Genomic DNA, 16,208 nt, shown 5'->3' with positions numbered 1-16,208 from the left:
CTCTCCTCCCCAGAAGATAAAATCCCCAAAATGGGCATGAGTCCTGCCCAGGTGTAAATTTGCGTGCCTAGAAACTGGTCAAGTTGATCTGCAACTCTGTGTAAGTCTTCTAAAATGGGCTTTAATTCTCTCTTTAAATTTCAGGCTTCTGTGCTAAACAGTGGGGCATCAACAAAACCAGTTTTCACCTCCAGTTGGACCTCTCTGAGTGGATTAAAGGTCTGTGACTGCATTTTAGGTGATGGTTGAAAGATAAATTCTGAATATCCCTCTGACATTTTTGGAGTTCCCTTCTGAGCCCCAAAAAGGGCGAACTGTGACCTGAAGTTAAGGTCAAAGCTGACGGGGAGTCACTTGAAGGCTCAGAAGGAAGCTTGGGCTGGGCCTCCGGAAGTTCCTGACTGTAGTTTCCATCCCAATCTTGGGATCCCAACTGAGAAGCCAAGGCCTCTGGATTATAAGGGGGAGGTAAAAGGAAAGAGGGTCTCACTTTGAGGTGGTTTCCTTTGGCTCAGATTTGTCCCCCTTTCCTAATTTTAAGGGGAAGAGAACCATGGGTCCCTGTCTCCAACAAAGGGCATACTCAGTCTCTTCCTGACTTCTGAGACTCTTGTCATTAACATATTCAGTAAGTAATTGACAGACCCAGTCCTTGTCTGATCCAAATTTTGGCCAGAAAATGGCTGGTTTGAGAATGGGTCCCTGTGTCCAGATAAAGCAGCAATATGTGATCATTTGCTGCTTCTTTTTGCCTTTGGTCCGACGGTTATCAGGCCAATATTTTAACATGTGTCCTAGTGGACTATCTGATGGAATTTTGTTTTTAGTTTCACCTTCTTTAGAGCTCCTTTTACTTGTGGTATTCCCCATCCTGGTCTACCTGGTCTATACTCAACCTCCCTAACCTCCTGAAGGTGTCTCATACACTACCCTACACACTTCATCTGTCTTCACCCAATCCCTCATGGGCTAATATCCAGTTGGTGGTGCTACTTAGCAATAAGCAGTATAAGCCCCCAATGAGGTCCATATGGACTGCTGTTAAGCTGTATGTAGTCACCTGGATATCTACAGAACTGAGGATAGGGACGCCACACTCAATCTGTGTCTCAGACACATTTCCTTCACTCTCACACAACCCCCAAGATCCTCCCTGACCACCAAGGAATACTTTGCCAGTCGATGGCTTTTTTGCCTTCCTTGGTCTGTGCACAGACTTTTTTGGTCACTGCAGTGCATACATAGGTCCTTTCTCCCCGTGTTGCTGAGATAATTCAGGCCCAGAATGAATTTCCAGTCCAAGTTGAGTTCAGGTACACAATCTGCTTGCAATTGGCTAATGCTACACTTGGAATTTGGAGGTGGGATAGGTAGTAGTTTCAGCTCAAAAATGGAGCTCAGTGAACAAGAATCCCAAACTGCAAACAGCTAAGATGGTGACACACTTTGATAGAAAAGACTGTTTTTCTCACATAGGCATGAGCTGAAGTGAGCTTTCATGTGTTTCATTCTTCCTGACCTAACTTGGGGCAATGGGAGACTCAGAAAGGTCAAATGATAGACAAACATGCATAAAGTTGGGGCCAGGTGTGTTGGGTGCTTGGATGGAGACGCACAACAGCCTCATTGCTTCTTTTCTCTATTATTCTCTATTCTTTAAGGCCTTACTCCTTTACAATTCTTTAAAACCTTGCTTCTTTTCTATTCTTTAAAGTCTTTCCTTAGACTCACTCTGTCCCATGTTTTTCTCTTAGCTTTTCTTTAGCATAATCTCTCTTAAAGTCTTGGTCCTCAGACTTGCACTGTCCCGTGTTCCCTTTAAAGTCTCAGTGCTCAGACTTGTAGACAAACAACAGCAGCCGTGTCTAAAAACTGCATTAGCATAACTCTTAAAGTCTCGTTCCTTAGACTTGCACTGTCCCATGATCTCTTTAGCTTTTCTTTAGCTTAGTTTTTCTAAAGCCTATATATAAAGTTCTCGGTGCAGACTTGCACTGTCTCATGTTCTCTCTTTAGCTTTCTTAAAGTCTTGGTGCTCAGACTTGCACTGTCCCATGTTTCCTCTAATCTCTAGCATATCTCAACAGCAGCAGCTTCATTCTGCAGCAGTCCCCTCACAAGCTGCCAACCAATCCATCCATCCCCCATCAAAAAACCCTCCATTAAAAAAACTGCTTCAGTGAGTCTTTAATAACTAGTAGTAAACAAGGAAGTGGAGCAACAGTCTAGGGGAGGGGCACAACATTGTAACAAGAGAAACATGCATTCTTACTTCTCTGAACATAAACAACTTAGGAAAAGCAGCTGTGCTGCATTTTGCATTTGCTGTCTTCTGCAGCTGGGGCCATGCCAAACTCAGCCTGCTGACTATTGGGCACAGCTGTGCATATGTCAGTTTCTCATAGGTTTCTCATAATCCACTCCCCACAGTGAGCCACTGGTGCTAGGCTAGGGCCCATTCTTTTTCTAGCTCAGGATGTCTAATGAAATTAACTTGCATCTTTAACAAGAAGTTAATAAGTGGAACCAGAAACTTTGGAGGAAAGTCCAGTCAAAAGGTCACAAAGTAAGAGTATGGGGGAGGAGAGCTATTTTAAGGGGGAAGAAATGGTCTTCTGATGCAGCCAAAACCACACTGCAGTAAAACATCTTCAAAATAATCTACAAAGAGCCCAAAATCAGGCACTTTGTGTGGGCCCTTAATTTTCTGAGTCCTGAGGTGGAGAGGGAAAAGGTCTCCTGTGGCCCCCTCTTGCCTTCCCTTCTCCTTGCTTACTCGGGCCCTTTGTCCATTCCTCAGGAATCTCTATAGGGAAGGTGTTTGAGTGCACAGACCACTGTGTGGGTGACAAGCCTCTGGGTCCAGTGCTCTGGACCTGCTCCTGGCACTTCATAGCCCAGGTAGACTGGTCAGGACTGTCTTGGACAGCCAGCCACTCAACTCAACATGGCCACGAAGGGCCCCAAATTCCATTTGCCCACTTCTTGGGATGCACTCTGAAACAAGATCAGGCCAAGAGCCAAGAGAGTGCAGCATCTGGTGCTGCACTACTGGAAGTGTGGTTGACCAGTGTTTCAATCCCAGGCACCTAACAACACCGTGGAATCACCCAGTCCACAGCAAGCAAATGATGCTGGTGGCTCTGGAGTCCTACAATAGCTTACTAACTTTTGTTTAAAATAGCACATAGCTAGAAACCAGCATGAGTGGATTCTAGTTCTCTCTACCTTCCTTGAGAAAGAATTTGAACATGGTTTTGAATGCAAGGAAGGCTAGCTTAAAGATCTGGAATAATATAGGGCTTCTCTATAGTAGGAGTCTTCTGATACTGATTGAGTTGTGGCCAGCAATTTGCATTTAACTATTATAGTATTAATTATTGTAATATTTCTCTGCATTATACATTTTTTGATGCTGAGAAAGGCATAAATTATAACTGAAGGCTTTCCTATATTCATTATATTTGTAAGGTTTTTCTCTAGTATGAATTTTCTCATGTTTTATATATATGTAAGGAGCAGTCATTAATGGCTCTACTGTATTCAACATTCATAGCACTTTCTTCAATATGAATTTTTTCATATCATGCAAGAAATTAAAAATAGCCAAAGACTTCCTGACATTCATTTCATCAATATGGTCTCTCACCAGTAAAACTTTTTTTGAAGTTAAGGTTCAACCAGCAATCAAAGTCTTTCCCACATTCAGACTGGCCTCAAACTTGAGATCTTCCTGCCTCCACTTCCTGAGTGCTAGAATTACAGGCATGAATCACCTCACTTGGCCTTCAGTGTACATTTTCTGATGCTGAATAAGTTGTGTTCTTTGGCTGAAAGAGTTCCTACATTTATTACATGCATAAGGTTTCTTACCAGTTTGAATTCACTGGTACTGAATAAAGTAAGTGTGATAAGTGAATGCTTTCCCACACTCATTACATTTATATGTAATATGTATGTGCCTAACAACAGAGTGTCAGAATACCTGAGGCAAGAACTAATAGAACTACAAAGAAAAATAGATGAATCCACTATTATATTTGGAGAGTTCAAAGGCTCTCTATCAGAAATGGACAGATCCAGCAGACAGAAAACCAGTAAAAACAAAGTTGTGCTCAATAATGCCATCAATCAATTGGATATAATGGACACCTATAGACTACTTCATCTGGTAACAGCAAAATATCTATTCTTCTAAAGCTCACATGGGACATTCACCAATAAAGGCCACATTCTGCATCATAAAATACACTTTAATTTAGGAGAATGAAAGTCACACAATGTCTGCTATCAGAACACAATGGAATTAAATTAGAAATTAACAAAGATAGTTGCAAAATCTCCAAATACTTGGTGATTAAACAACAGACTTCTAAGTAACACATGGCCCCAGAAAAAAAAAAACCTCAAAAGAAAATTTAAAAGTATTTTGAAACTCGTCAAGTGCCAATGGCTCACACATGTAATCTTAGCTACGGGTGAGGCCAACCTAGGCAACCTAGGCAAACAGTTCAAGAAAACCAAGCTCCAAAATAACAAAATGGATTGGAAGTATGGCTCAAGCGGTAAAGCAAGCATAAAGCCCTGAGTTCAAACCCCAGAACAAAAAAATATTTTGAGATTAATAAAAAGCACAATTTATAAAATTTGCAAGATGCCACAAAAGCAGTGCTGAGGGGGACATTTATAGCAATGAATGCATACATTAGAAAAAGAAAGACAATCTAAAATCAGTCACTTAAACTTCTACCTTAGGAAACTAGACAAAGAAAAGCAAATTAAATCCAATGAAAGCAGAAGAAAAGAAATTTAAAAAAAAATCAACAGGAATCAATGAAATTAAATACAGAAAATTAACAGAGAAAATCAATGAAGCCAAAGACTGGCTCTCTCAAAAGAACAATAAAGCAATTAAAGAAATTGAATTAGTAATTAATAATTCCAGAACAGAAGTCAGCGGGTCCAGGTGTTTTTATTGGTAAATTCTACCAAACATTTTAGGATAAAATTCTATCGAATTCTCTATAATTTCTTTTAGAAGCCAGAGCAGAGAGGAAGTTTCCTACTTCATTCTATGACTCCAATATTACTGATTCAAAACCAAACAAAGAAACTATAAGAGAATGACACCAGGGAATAAATGTTGAACTTTTACATTACCTGGTATGTTCAACCATTTTGAAATGGCTTTTATAGATCTACTGGTAAGTTGAAAATTGCTACATAGAAAACTAAGCAGGCAAAAATAGACAATAAACTACCTCTTGGGGAAAAAATGTACAGGAAAGGAAAATTAATTGTAATACAATGCGACTCCACTGTAAACAGTATTTACATAATCATAACACAAATATAAATTAGGGTTGGTGGGGTATCGCAGTGATAGAGCACTTGCCTAGTTTTCTCAAGACCCTGGGACTGATCCCCAACACCACAAGATATATAAGTAGTAATTTTTAAGAAGTAACAAAAGTGATTTAACCAAAACCTTTGAATATCACTTTATTGGAAAGACTGAGGAGATGTGTATGGGGGAGTTGAGACAGAGAGAGATAAAAGTGCTATTCCTCCATAGTGTTAGAAATAAGATCCCCAAAGACCACTGGGGTCACAAATGAAGATACAGAAACAGAGAATTGTCTCAGCAAGGCAAAATTTACTTCTGCAGAAGGGTGTGGTAGGCTCATGGGCACAGCACACACAAAGGGGCAGGCAGTCTGTCCCTCCTTGTATTTCTGACATGATTGACTCTGCCTCTTGACCTGGATTGGTCCAGATCAAAAGTACACAGTCTTCTCAATTGGCTGAAATTCTGTACTAACTTGGGAGAGGGGTTAAGATACACAGCATGGTGGGCAATTTTCATGGGCAAAGGGGCTCAGCAAGAATCCGGAAGAAGAACCCAGAACTATAGACAATGCAGGTAACTAAAATGGCAACACACTCTTTACAGAAAACCACAAAAATTCTACCAAAACACTGTTGTATAAACAAATTCAGTAAAGTTGCTGGACATAAAATCAACATTCCTATACACTAACAAAGAACTATCCAGAGAAGAAATTCAGAAAATACCATTTACAATAGAATATTAATGCTTGATAGAAAAGACTTTTATCACAATAGCAAAAAAGTCAATGCATACTACCTAAAATTGAAAAACCTAGAAACATGGAAAAAAATGTCAAAAGAAACAATGAAAAGACTCAAAAATTGTTCCCTTTGGAGAGCAGGTCACGAACATAGGGATAACTCTTTTTCCTTAAAAACAAAATAGTACTATTTTGCTTTGTAAATTATGCACAAATATTATTTCAAGTTTTTAAACTATGTAAGTATTTTTGTAAATGTTTTATGGACAGTTGTGTTGAGAGAGAAATGTGTTTCTGTGTGTATGTATGTACGTGTGTACAACATTTATTTATTGTCTACTTTGTCATTCTGCTTGCTGGAACAGCTGGTTCTTTGAGGAAAAAAAATCCAGTTGCCTGTTGAGACTGGCCAGCTGAGAGGAATCACCCTCATAAGACCTGTTTGTACCTCACCTGTTTCTGAGAAATTATGTCAACATATCAACACACTGATTTTCTGCTTGCTTTGTCTGCCTATTTCTGGTGTAATTCTTTCCATCTCACTGGTGTTTTGCTCTTTTAGGACTACTTATTCCAAGAAGAAGACCTGCTGTGCTTCAGAGGGTTTGGTCTCTTTGTTAAAGTTGTCTGTAGTAGGAGGAAATTCTTTTTCCACTATAACCTTCTTATCTGTGTTCACCTGCCTTGTGTGGACTGCCTTCCCCACCCTGAGTTGGGGTGTGTGAGTGAGGTTTAGGAGTCCCTTGCGTTGTCTTCCCAAGCACATTGCTTTTTCCAAGAGGTTAACTTAGGTCAGCCATGTTTCCTTTAAACAATCCCATAGTAATTCCTCCAAGTTTTGCATAGAGATAGCATCCTTAATTTTATAGCATTTTGTTCAGGTTTTCCTCTATCTCCCTATATTGTCAGTCATATTCATGGAAAATCTGAATTGGGGAGAGGGGCATAAAGTACCTGGGCTCACACTACCTCCTTGTCAAATGGTTCCCCAATAAACTTTTTAAATTATTACAAAATATTTGAGACATACACAATATTAGATGTGTTAACAGAACCAATACACAAGCTAAAGAAATCAGTGTTAACAGTACAAGTAAAATCCCTTTTTCCTTCTCTCCAGAAATTATCTATTCTAGGTATCTCATAGAAGTGGAATCATACAATACTTGCCTTTTGTATCTAGCTTATTTCATTTAGCATAATGTTTTCAAAATTCATGTTATAATATGTATCAGAATCTCCTTCCTTTTTCAGCCTGAAAATGTTCCACTGTATGTATATACATACCACATTTTGTTTATCCGGTCAATCATTAGTAGATACTTGAGTTGCTTCCATCTTTTGCTAGTGTAAATAATGCTGCTATGAACATAGATGTGCATCTCCTCCTGGTTCCCCTTATTTATCAATGATATAACCATTCTTTCAGGCTTGAAATCTAGTCATTGTTCTTGAATTGTTTCTTTCACTAATACCTCTTCTCTACCTTGGAAAACTCTGACTTGAATAAGGATATATGAAGCAAAAACAATTGGGAACAAAGAACAGAAAACTTTTCCCACTTCAGAAAAGAATCTGGAGGGCATTTAGGAAAGAGAAACTCAACCTTATCTGAGTCTTAGCTGGCAGGGGAATGGTGGCCTTTCCTTGTTCTGTGTTCCATTTATTGCAAGTGAGAGGTTCCAGTGTATCAAAATTAGTAGGGATGAGATAAAAATGAAGGAGAATATCCCGTCCTAGAACTCTCAGACTCACCAAATGTAAACGCCTCAACATCAGAGATGAACCATGTGCTGTTTCTGTTTCTTATTGTCTCTTACTTTCAGGATTAGAACTAAAATGAGTTTTCAGTCTGAATAAAAATAACATGGCCAAAGGTCTCTAGAGGTCCTTGTGTTATGATTTGGATCTTAAATGTTCCCCAAAAGCCCATATGTTAAAGGCTTGGTTGCCAGCCTATGGCACTGCTGGGAAGCAGTGGAACCTTTAGGAAGTAGGACTTAGTTGGAGAAAGTTAGGTCATGGGGGGGCATGCCTTTGAAGGCGATATTGGGATCTTGGCCTCTGTCTGTTTTTGTTTCCCAGTCACCATGAGGTGAGCAGCTTTACTCCTATGAGGTACACAGATCTCTTCTACCAGGTGCTCCTGCCATGATGTAGTCACTACAAGCCCAAAGCAACAGGAGCAAGCAACCATGTTCTGATGCTTCTGAAACCATGAGCCATATATTTTCTCTTGTAAATTGATTTATTTCTGGTATTTACCACAGAGACAAAAGCTAAGATAACTTGCTAACCTCTTCAACCTCTTTTCCCATCTTCCAGACCTGTGTGCTTCTGACAACCTGGCCTTCTCAGAGCTCCGCGAAGATGTTATGTGTTTACCTATCTCAGGGCCTCTGCTTGAAAAAGGCTTCTCTACTTTCTCCATTTTCTTTACTTACACTTTAAAATATAGGTTTTTATTATTACTCAAGTATGGTAAGGCCAACAAATCAGGAAACAATTTTCGTGAAAAGGTAATTTGTTATAATTCACAAGAGGAAGGGGCACACAATGCCATTCTCTACAGAGCTACACAGAGAAGCGCCAGAGTTGGCCAGGAGGCAAAAAGCAGTAGGAAAACACAGGTAAAACCTTTATTGTAGTTTTTGTTGAAAACAATGGATGAGGCAGGATAAGTGATCTTAGAACTGGCCAGTTTGAATAATTTCAGCAGGACAGTAGAGGGCTATCCTAAAATTCTTGGACCATAGGGATATTAGGGTAGGGAAATAGTGGCCTAAAGGGTCAAGGCCAGAGAAATGAGATAAGAAGGGGGATTCTGGGCTCCATATTGGTTAGTTCACATATGGTATCTCTAGGAATTAGCTAATCTGGAATGGAGAAAGACTGAGGAGGATGTCAGCTCTCAGCAAGGCCTCAAAATGCAAGAGTATCAAGAACACAGAAAATAAGCAAATGCAATAAATACAACCTGTAATATTTCTTTTTTTTCCTTTGTGCAGTTCTGGGGCTTGAACTCAGGGCTTTCACCCTGAGCCATTCCACCAGCCAATTTTTTTGTGAAAGGTTTTTCAAGATCTCGCAGAACTATCTGCCCAGGCTGGCTTCAACCCATGATCCTCCTGATCTCTGCCTTCTGGGTAGCTAGGATTACAGGCATGAACCTCTGTTACCCAGCAATATTTCTCATTCTTGAGTTCTCAATACAAATGCTGTTTCCTCAGTGGAGGTTTCTATAATTTCCCAGATGAGATCATTTATTTTGTCCACATTACTTTATAATTTCTAATTTATGATTATTTGATTCATGTTTGAAATACATTTTAATTTGAACAGCCAAACTTCTTTTATTTTACTTTTTTATTATTATTGTACAGGGGTACATTGTGACATTTACAAAAGTTCTTACAATATATCATAGTTGAACTCATCCTCTCCAACATTTTCCTTTATTCCCCTTCCCCTCATTCCTGGAATAGTTGCAACAGGTCATTTTTCCACTTACAATGTGAGGATATAATAATTCCACCATATTCACCTCCTACACCCTTTCTTTATATCCTCCCCCTCCCACTGGTATCAGGCCCTCACCTCAAACAGGACTTGTTTTGCCTTCTTGTTCTGTTTTTGAAAAAAAAAAAAAGACATTTTTGTTTTAAGATAGGTACACAGTGTTTCATTCTGAAATTTCCATGTAAATGCATTGTAACCTGAATTGATTTATCCCTCTATTTCTCTCCTTTCTACCTTAGTCCCCCTCTTATGGTGATTTCAACAGGCTTAAAAATTCTATATCCATTCTTGTATAGGCAGTACATCAACCATATTCACCTTCTTAACATCCTTCTTTTGCCCTCCCTCTCTCAGTAGTGACCTCCCCTTAGTCTGACTTGTTTTTCATAATGCTTGTATTTATATTAGGTTGAACAGCCAAACTTCTAAAGCAAGCTTTCTAACCAAATCAAACATGAGGACATGTAATTTGTCATTTTTGCCCACCTTTTGTACCCCCAGTTCCAAAAGTAAGGCTTGGCAAAAATGGTTATTCAAGACAACTTATTGAATAGATTATTAGATATTCAGGACTTAGTCACTGCCACATCAAAATTAAAAAACTGTAGGCACTCTTTTTACCTACAAGTTAAATATCAAATGTCAACAATGTACAAACCACTTGCCAAGGAACAAATGCTTGGTATCTAGGTTACTAAGTCAAATCCTAGCTTATGCAGTAAATAGCCCTGCTGTGTTTTATCCAATCATCACCATCATTTATAAGATGTGGGGAATATATTTTTATTATTAAAGGCAGTTATTATTTTTGACTGCATAACATAGGTGTGTCAATTACAGAGTATGTGTACTATATTCTGAGTTACGGACATGAGAACCCAACACTTTCTTCTCATTAAAGTCTGCTGTAGCTGCTACTCTAAAGCCAGCAAAGATTTGGTATAAAGGAAGACAATACCAAGCAATCTGTCAACAGTTACCTTTCCATAGAGATCTCTATTCATAATTCCATACATGTATACACTTTCTCCTTAGGTGTTCTCAAACATGCAAAGATCACCATAAGACTCACATTTCTCTGCTGCCCACAAGAAGGTCAACTATTTTCTATATTGAGTACTGAGGCAACCTAGCAAACATGGAAAATAACCCACCAGGGACTCCCTTCTTTTAATCAAGATATCATCATGTTAGACTTTTTTTCACTTCTTCCCCAGCACCACACTGAGTCATCTCTAGAGCAATATATCCCCTCTAAGTTGTAAATACTCTGGCAGTCATAAATTGGAGCAAGATTTCTTTTGCTCCCTTGTTCTCCTGACCTAACTGGGGTAAGTGGGGGTGACAGGAGATGCAGAAAGGACAAACAATAGACAAACATGCATAAAGTTGGGGCCAGGTGTGCTGGGCCCTTGGATGAAGACGCACAACAGCCTTGTTACTTTTTTTGCTTCTCTTCTCTTTACTCTGTTTCTTTTCTTCTCTATTCTTTAAGGCCTTACTCCTTTACAATTCTTTAAAACCTTGCTTCTTTTCTATTCTTTAAAGTCTCTTAGACTCGCTCTGCCCCATGTTTTCTCTTAACTTTTCTTTAGCATAATCTCTCTTAAAGTCTTTGCCCTCAGACCTGCACTGTTCCGTGTTCCCTTTAAAGTATTAGTGCTCAGACATGCAGATATACAGCAGCAGCCATGTCTAAAAACTGCATTAGCATAACTCTTAGAGTCTCAGTCCTTAGACTTGGACTGTCCCATGTTCTCTCTTTAGCTTTCTGAAAGTCTCAGTGCTCAGACTGCACTGTCCCATGTTTCCTCTAATCTCTAGCATAACTCAGCAGCCAACAAATCAATCCATCCCCCATAAAGAAACCTTCCATCAATCCCCCCTCAAAAACCCTCCCATCCTCCTTCAGCAAGTCTTTTATATCCAGTGGTAAGCAAGGAGGTGGAGCAACAGTTATCTTGTAACAAGAGAAACCTGAGTTCCTACTTTTCTGAATATAAGCAACTTAGGAAAAGCAACTGTGGTGCATTTTGCACTCGCTGTCTTCTGCAGCTGGGGCCATGCCAAACTCAGCCTGCCAAGTACTGGGCACAGCTATGCTTATGGCAAGTTCTCATAGGCTTCTCATAATCAGCTCCCCACAATAAATATCTTTGCAGAAGTGTCCAAAGAGGCCCTTCTGGGTCTGACTTGCTTGGTAAAAGGAGCCTGCCCCCAATTTAACATCCCAGGCCAAATTATGAATATTGGTTGCATATCATTCATACAATAAAAGCCTAAAAATTAGCATACGTTACCTATGCAGAATACCCCATGTTATGTGATAAAGCTGTGTTAATTAAACCTGCCAGCCACCCTAGCTCCTCCCTAAGGACTGCCCAGATTTTTCCAACCTTACAACTTATAATTTGGTCCTTAAACAAAGAGACCAATGTTTCTGTGCCACCTGGCAGGAGCCCACTACTTCTTTTGCAGTGCTTTCTTCTTATTCTTTCTTTCCTTTTCTTTAAATCATGTTTTGCTACTATTTTGTAATTTGTGTCTTTGTCTAGTTCTCTGTTCAGGTGACACAAGAACTTAGAATCTTAGTGCCTTCTTAGGCTACTCAGCCTGGTAACAGTACCACCTGAATTCCTAACACCTCACCTGATTCTAATGTGTATACAGAACCATTCTACAGGAGGTTTGCCAAAACTTCATAGATGCAAGCTAGAGGAATATTAATAGGGACATCATGTGGTGATGGTAAAAAATCTAGGAAAGACATGATAATATTATCCCTATTTTATGCATGAAGAAATGGAGGCAGAAATAATTTAATCATCATATAGCAAATAAGCAGTAGAGCCAGGGTTTGATCCTGAATCTGAGAATCATATACTATGCTGTGTCCTTGTAGCCAGAGTCCTAAGCTAGAGACCCAACTCCAGGGGTTCTACCATGTCAGATCCAATCACTCACCCCAATATGCCAAATTAAAGAAGTGAGATAGTAGTGAAGGGCAGAGAAACAAGATTAACTTAGCAGCCACAAGCATGGGAAGAGGGAGAGTAAGCATTTCGGCCCATTTTCAGGGCATTGGCATGAACTGCAAGTTTAAATAGAGGAAGAATTGGGTAAGGTGGTGAGCAGTATGCACAGTTAAACAAACATGGCCATGTGGTCCAAGTGATCATGGTTGATGGATTATTTTCTCAGGATTGGTCAGCTGGGGCCTTGACACAATAAGAAAGTCATTGGTGCCCTTGGGTGTGTGTGTATGTATGTGTAGGATCTGACTCTTGTCACAGATGTTTAATCATCAGTCCTGTCCTTCGAAGAATCCCAGGTGACTGCAGGAGAGAATGGCTCAGAGCAAAGGAAACAGATCAGAAAGGAGACAGAGAGGCACTGACCTCAGAAAGCAGCACTCTAAGTAATACAAGCCTTGGTGGGTTCTAGACGACACTACAGTCATTTTCACCCAGGCCTGAGGGTTTCTGATCATTACAAACACAGTCCTTCATTTGTAGGAAAGACTGCTGTGATTGGTGCAAATGACCTTGCCACACCCCCTTTTTGGTTATATAGTCTGGCTATTCTAGACAGTCAGGAAACACCCTCTTGTGCTGTCCTCTGGTGTTACAACACAAAAGGCTTCTGAATAGCCTTTTCTTGTGTGGTTTTGATCTTTGTCATTAGTAGAACAGGCTAAACTGGTAACAGGAAAAGACAACAGAGCAGTAGCAGCAGGAAAGGTGGCAGCAGCAGTAGAGATGGAGATGAGAAGGCAGTTGAGTACCAAACAGGGGCTGGGGCAGAAACAGGAATCAGAAGCTGCCAGAAGTATAGTAATGGAGAGAAAGGGCAGAGAGCTGAAGCTGAAGAAAGAAGGCTGTGAAGCCAGAGAAGAGAAACTGCAGGCCCTGGACTGGACACTGGAAGAGCTCCAGAGAGCTGCCAAGTGATCATTTAAGCCTGGAGCAATAAGTCTCCAACTTCACTATCTAAAGCCAAAAGTCTCTTGCTTCTAAAGCCTGGAGCAAAAGGTCCTGAGATCTCAGGGTTTGTAGCTGTAAGCTTGTAAGTCTGCTACTCCAGTCCCTAAGCCTTGGGTACTTAAGGGCCAGGGCTGCCAGCACTGGAAGAGTGTGCTTACCCACTATTACTATCTGGGTAGAGCAAAGGACCCCAAGCAGCTGATCGGTAACAAATGGCTTCAATCCCAGCAGCTTCAGGATATGTTCCTCATGTGACACTGCTGTTTCTTCCCACTAATGTAATACTGTTTCTACCCCCATCCCTGCAGTACCACCCAGACCCAACTCCAGGCTGTACTTGTCCTATTAACAAACAAGGGCTTCAAATCTAGTTTCACAGGTCTGACACACAGGAACCTTTATATACTATGATTTTCTTTCATTTATGTTACCCGGGTATACACTTCTCGTCCTCTGGATTCATTGCTGCTGTTATAGGGTTCATAATCGATATCCGGTTGGCCCCACACATTCTATAATAGCAGGCGAGAAAATGAGGTGTCTCAGCGAGTTCTTCCCAAAATAGAAGTGGCCTCCGAAGGACATTGCGGATCTTACCCAAGCACCAGCGGGCCTTCTTGTCCTGCCTCCCTACAGCTAGTCCGGCATGCAGTACTACGTTTGAGACTACAATTCCCAGAAACCTCCGAGTCTGGCAGTCGTCACAGTGCACAGACTCCATTTCCCAGAATTCCTAGGGACGAGTTCCACTCGCCTCTGAAACCCGCCTTGTGATGAGATGTGCTTTCTGTGGAAAAACTTAATGGCTGACGAGGTGGGTATGGTAGGCAAAGTGGTGGGTAAAGATGCAGATAGGCCCCCTTTTGGGAGGGTCGCCTAGCCTGAGCTTCCTGTCGTTTCTTTTTCTAACAAAGTCATATTTCAAAGGGCATCTTTCATCCTTTGTCGTTAGGTTTTAACAGCATGTATTTTCTGAGTCTATTATGTATTCTGCATTTCTGATTTGTGAGCTGTAAGACTAAAGAAAGACATGCTACTAGAAAGGTTTTCATTCATATTTATACCCCGCACTCCAACCATAAACATCCTAACAAGCATAAAGTGCGGAAAGGCAAAAGTAAACACCATTCAGAAAACGTCTGGACATGTTAGTATGTGTTTTTTCATTCCTTTTTTTTTTTTTTTTTGATAACTGTATATCAATGTGTGCTATATACAAAGAGAGACAAATTATATGTATTGTTTCTAAACAAAAAATTATAGTTTATACTTAAAATGTTTACTACAGACACTCATCTTGAACTTTTCCCCGTTTTAATATTCTTTTACAATATAGTATTTAATGGTATCATCTAAGAACTGTGTGCCTGTATCAGTATTTTTTCTTTTTGCCAAACTTCCTAAACTCCAGTGTTATTTGGAATCCCTGGCAAATGTTTGTCTGCTGTTGTTCAAACAGTTTTGTAAAATTACTGTTAATCTTAGTAGTTGTAATAATGGCATTATGGTAATTTTTTCAAAGAATGGAAACTGTCCTTATTAAGAGGTACATACAAGGCTAATAACTGTCTAGAATTTACTTCAAAATACTCCCAGAGAATAAATAAAAGTGAGGAGTAGGGGAAGGGATTGCTGAACACACATGGCAAAATAGTGATCATTGTTGAATCTGGGTGAAAGATATATGGGAGTTAGCTATTCTGTTGCATTTTGTGTCTATTTGAAATTTTATGCAATAAAATTGTTTAAAAGTATACCAGCATTCCTCTTGGAATAGAAGTCAGCTAATTCCTTCTTGCTTCATGTTCAAGTCACTGTTGGCTATGGCCAAATGAATTTTCACCTCCACCATCACTTTCATAGTGTTCTGTTTTTCTCTGGATTCATTGTCTCAGTAGGTCTTCCACAGCACCTCTGACTCTAAATGATCTCAGTTCTTCCCAAAACACCCCTCTATACTTTCATACTCTCTCTGAGAGCTCTTTCTCTTCAGATACTGCTTCCCTATTGCAGTCAGATTTCTTATTTTTCTGAGTTCAAAGACCCTGTGGTGGTATCACACAGGTTGCTCTGTCAATTTCAAGCATGCTGGTGTATTTCTACCACAGATTTCTAAAACCACATTTACCCTAAGGCACAAGGTACACTGAGGAGCAAATCATCTCCCCTTGTATCCCTCTCAACCATCTACCTATTCATCTCCCAAATGCTCATACATGCATGACTTTGGCATCTGGCTTATAGTCTTCCACTCCATCTCATGTCTTGCCTCAATTTGAGTGGCATCAATGTGCCCGATTGAGTAGTTGCTCAGTAAATATTATGGAATCATTGTCCACATAGATGAATTATCCAGCAAGTATTCTACCTTTTATCTAGAACCCTGAGATCTAACAGTAGGAACCCCCATGCTTGTGGGAAATATGGCATCTTCTGACTGTGCTTTACCCCTCCTACTGATGAATTTCATCCTCCCCTTTTTAATTCTTGTTCTTAAAGTTCCTCTCCTCCTCTGCCTTTAAAAGGTGCCTGCCATCTGCTCTCCACCCACAACCTTCTGTCCTTCACACTGACACCCACCATTTAGCTCCTGTCTGTCCCAACTTTGCCAAAA

At 40.1% G+C, this 16,208-nt stretch overlaps 1 long non-coding RNA gene across 7 annotated transcripts in view; it reads left to right on the top strand.

The window, feature by feature from the left end:
• Positions 1 to 16,208, top strand: part of LOC141425672 (uncharacterized) — a 49,383-nt gene that overhangs the window by 18,220 nt on the left and 14,955 nt on the right. For 6 of the 7 annotated variants that reach the window (XR_012450708.1, XR_012450710.1, XR_012450709.1 and 3 more), the window contains one exon: positions 145 to 14,408. This is a non-coding gene — a long non-coding RNA (uncharacterized lncRNA). The remainder of the gene's footprint in view (positions 1 to 144; positions 14,409 to 16,208) is intronic. The other variant, XR_012450712.1, reaches the window with a different exon arrangement.

Source organism: Castor canadensis, chromosome 8 (genome assembly GCF_047511655.1).
Source record: "Castor canadensis chromosome 8, mCasCan1.hap1v2, whole genome shotgun sequence".
In the NCBI taxonomy this organism is placed as follows: Eukaryota; Metazoa; Chordata; class Mammalia; order Rodentia; family Castoridae; genus Castor; species Castor canadensis.
The sequence above is the reverse complement of the archived record's forward strand: the minus strand, read 5'-3'. Positions and strand labels throughout refer to the sequence as shown.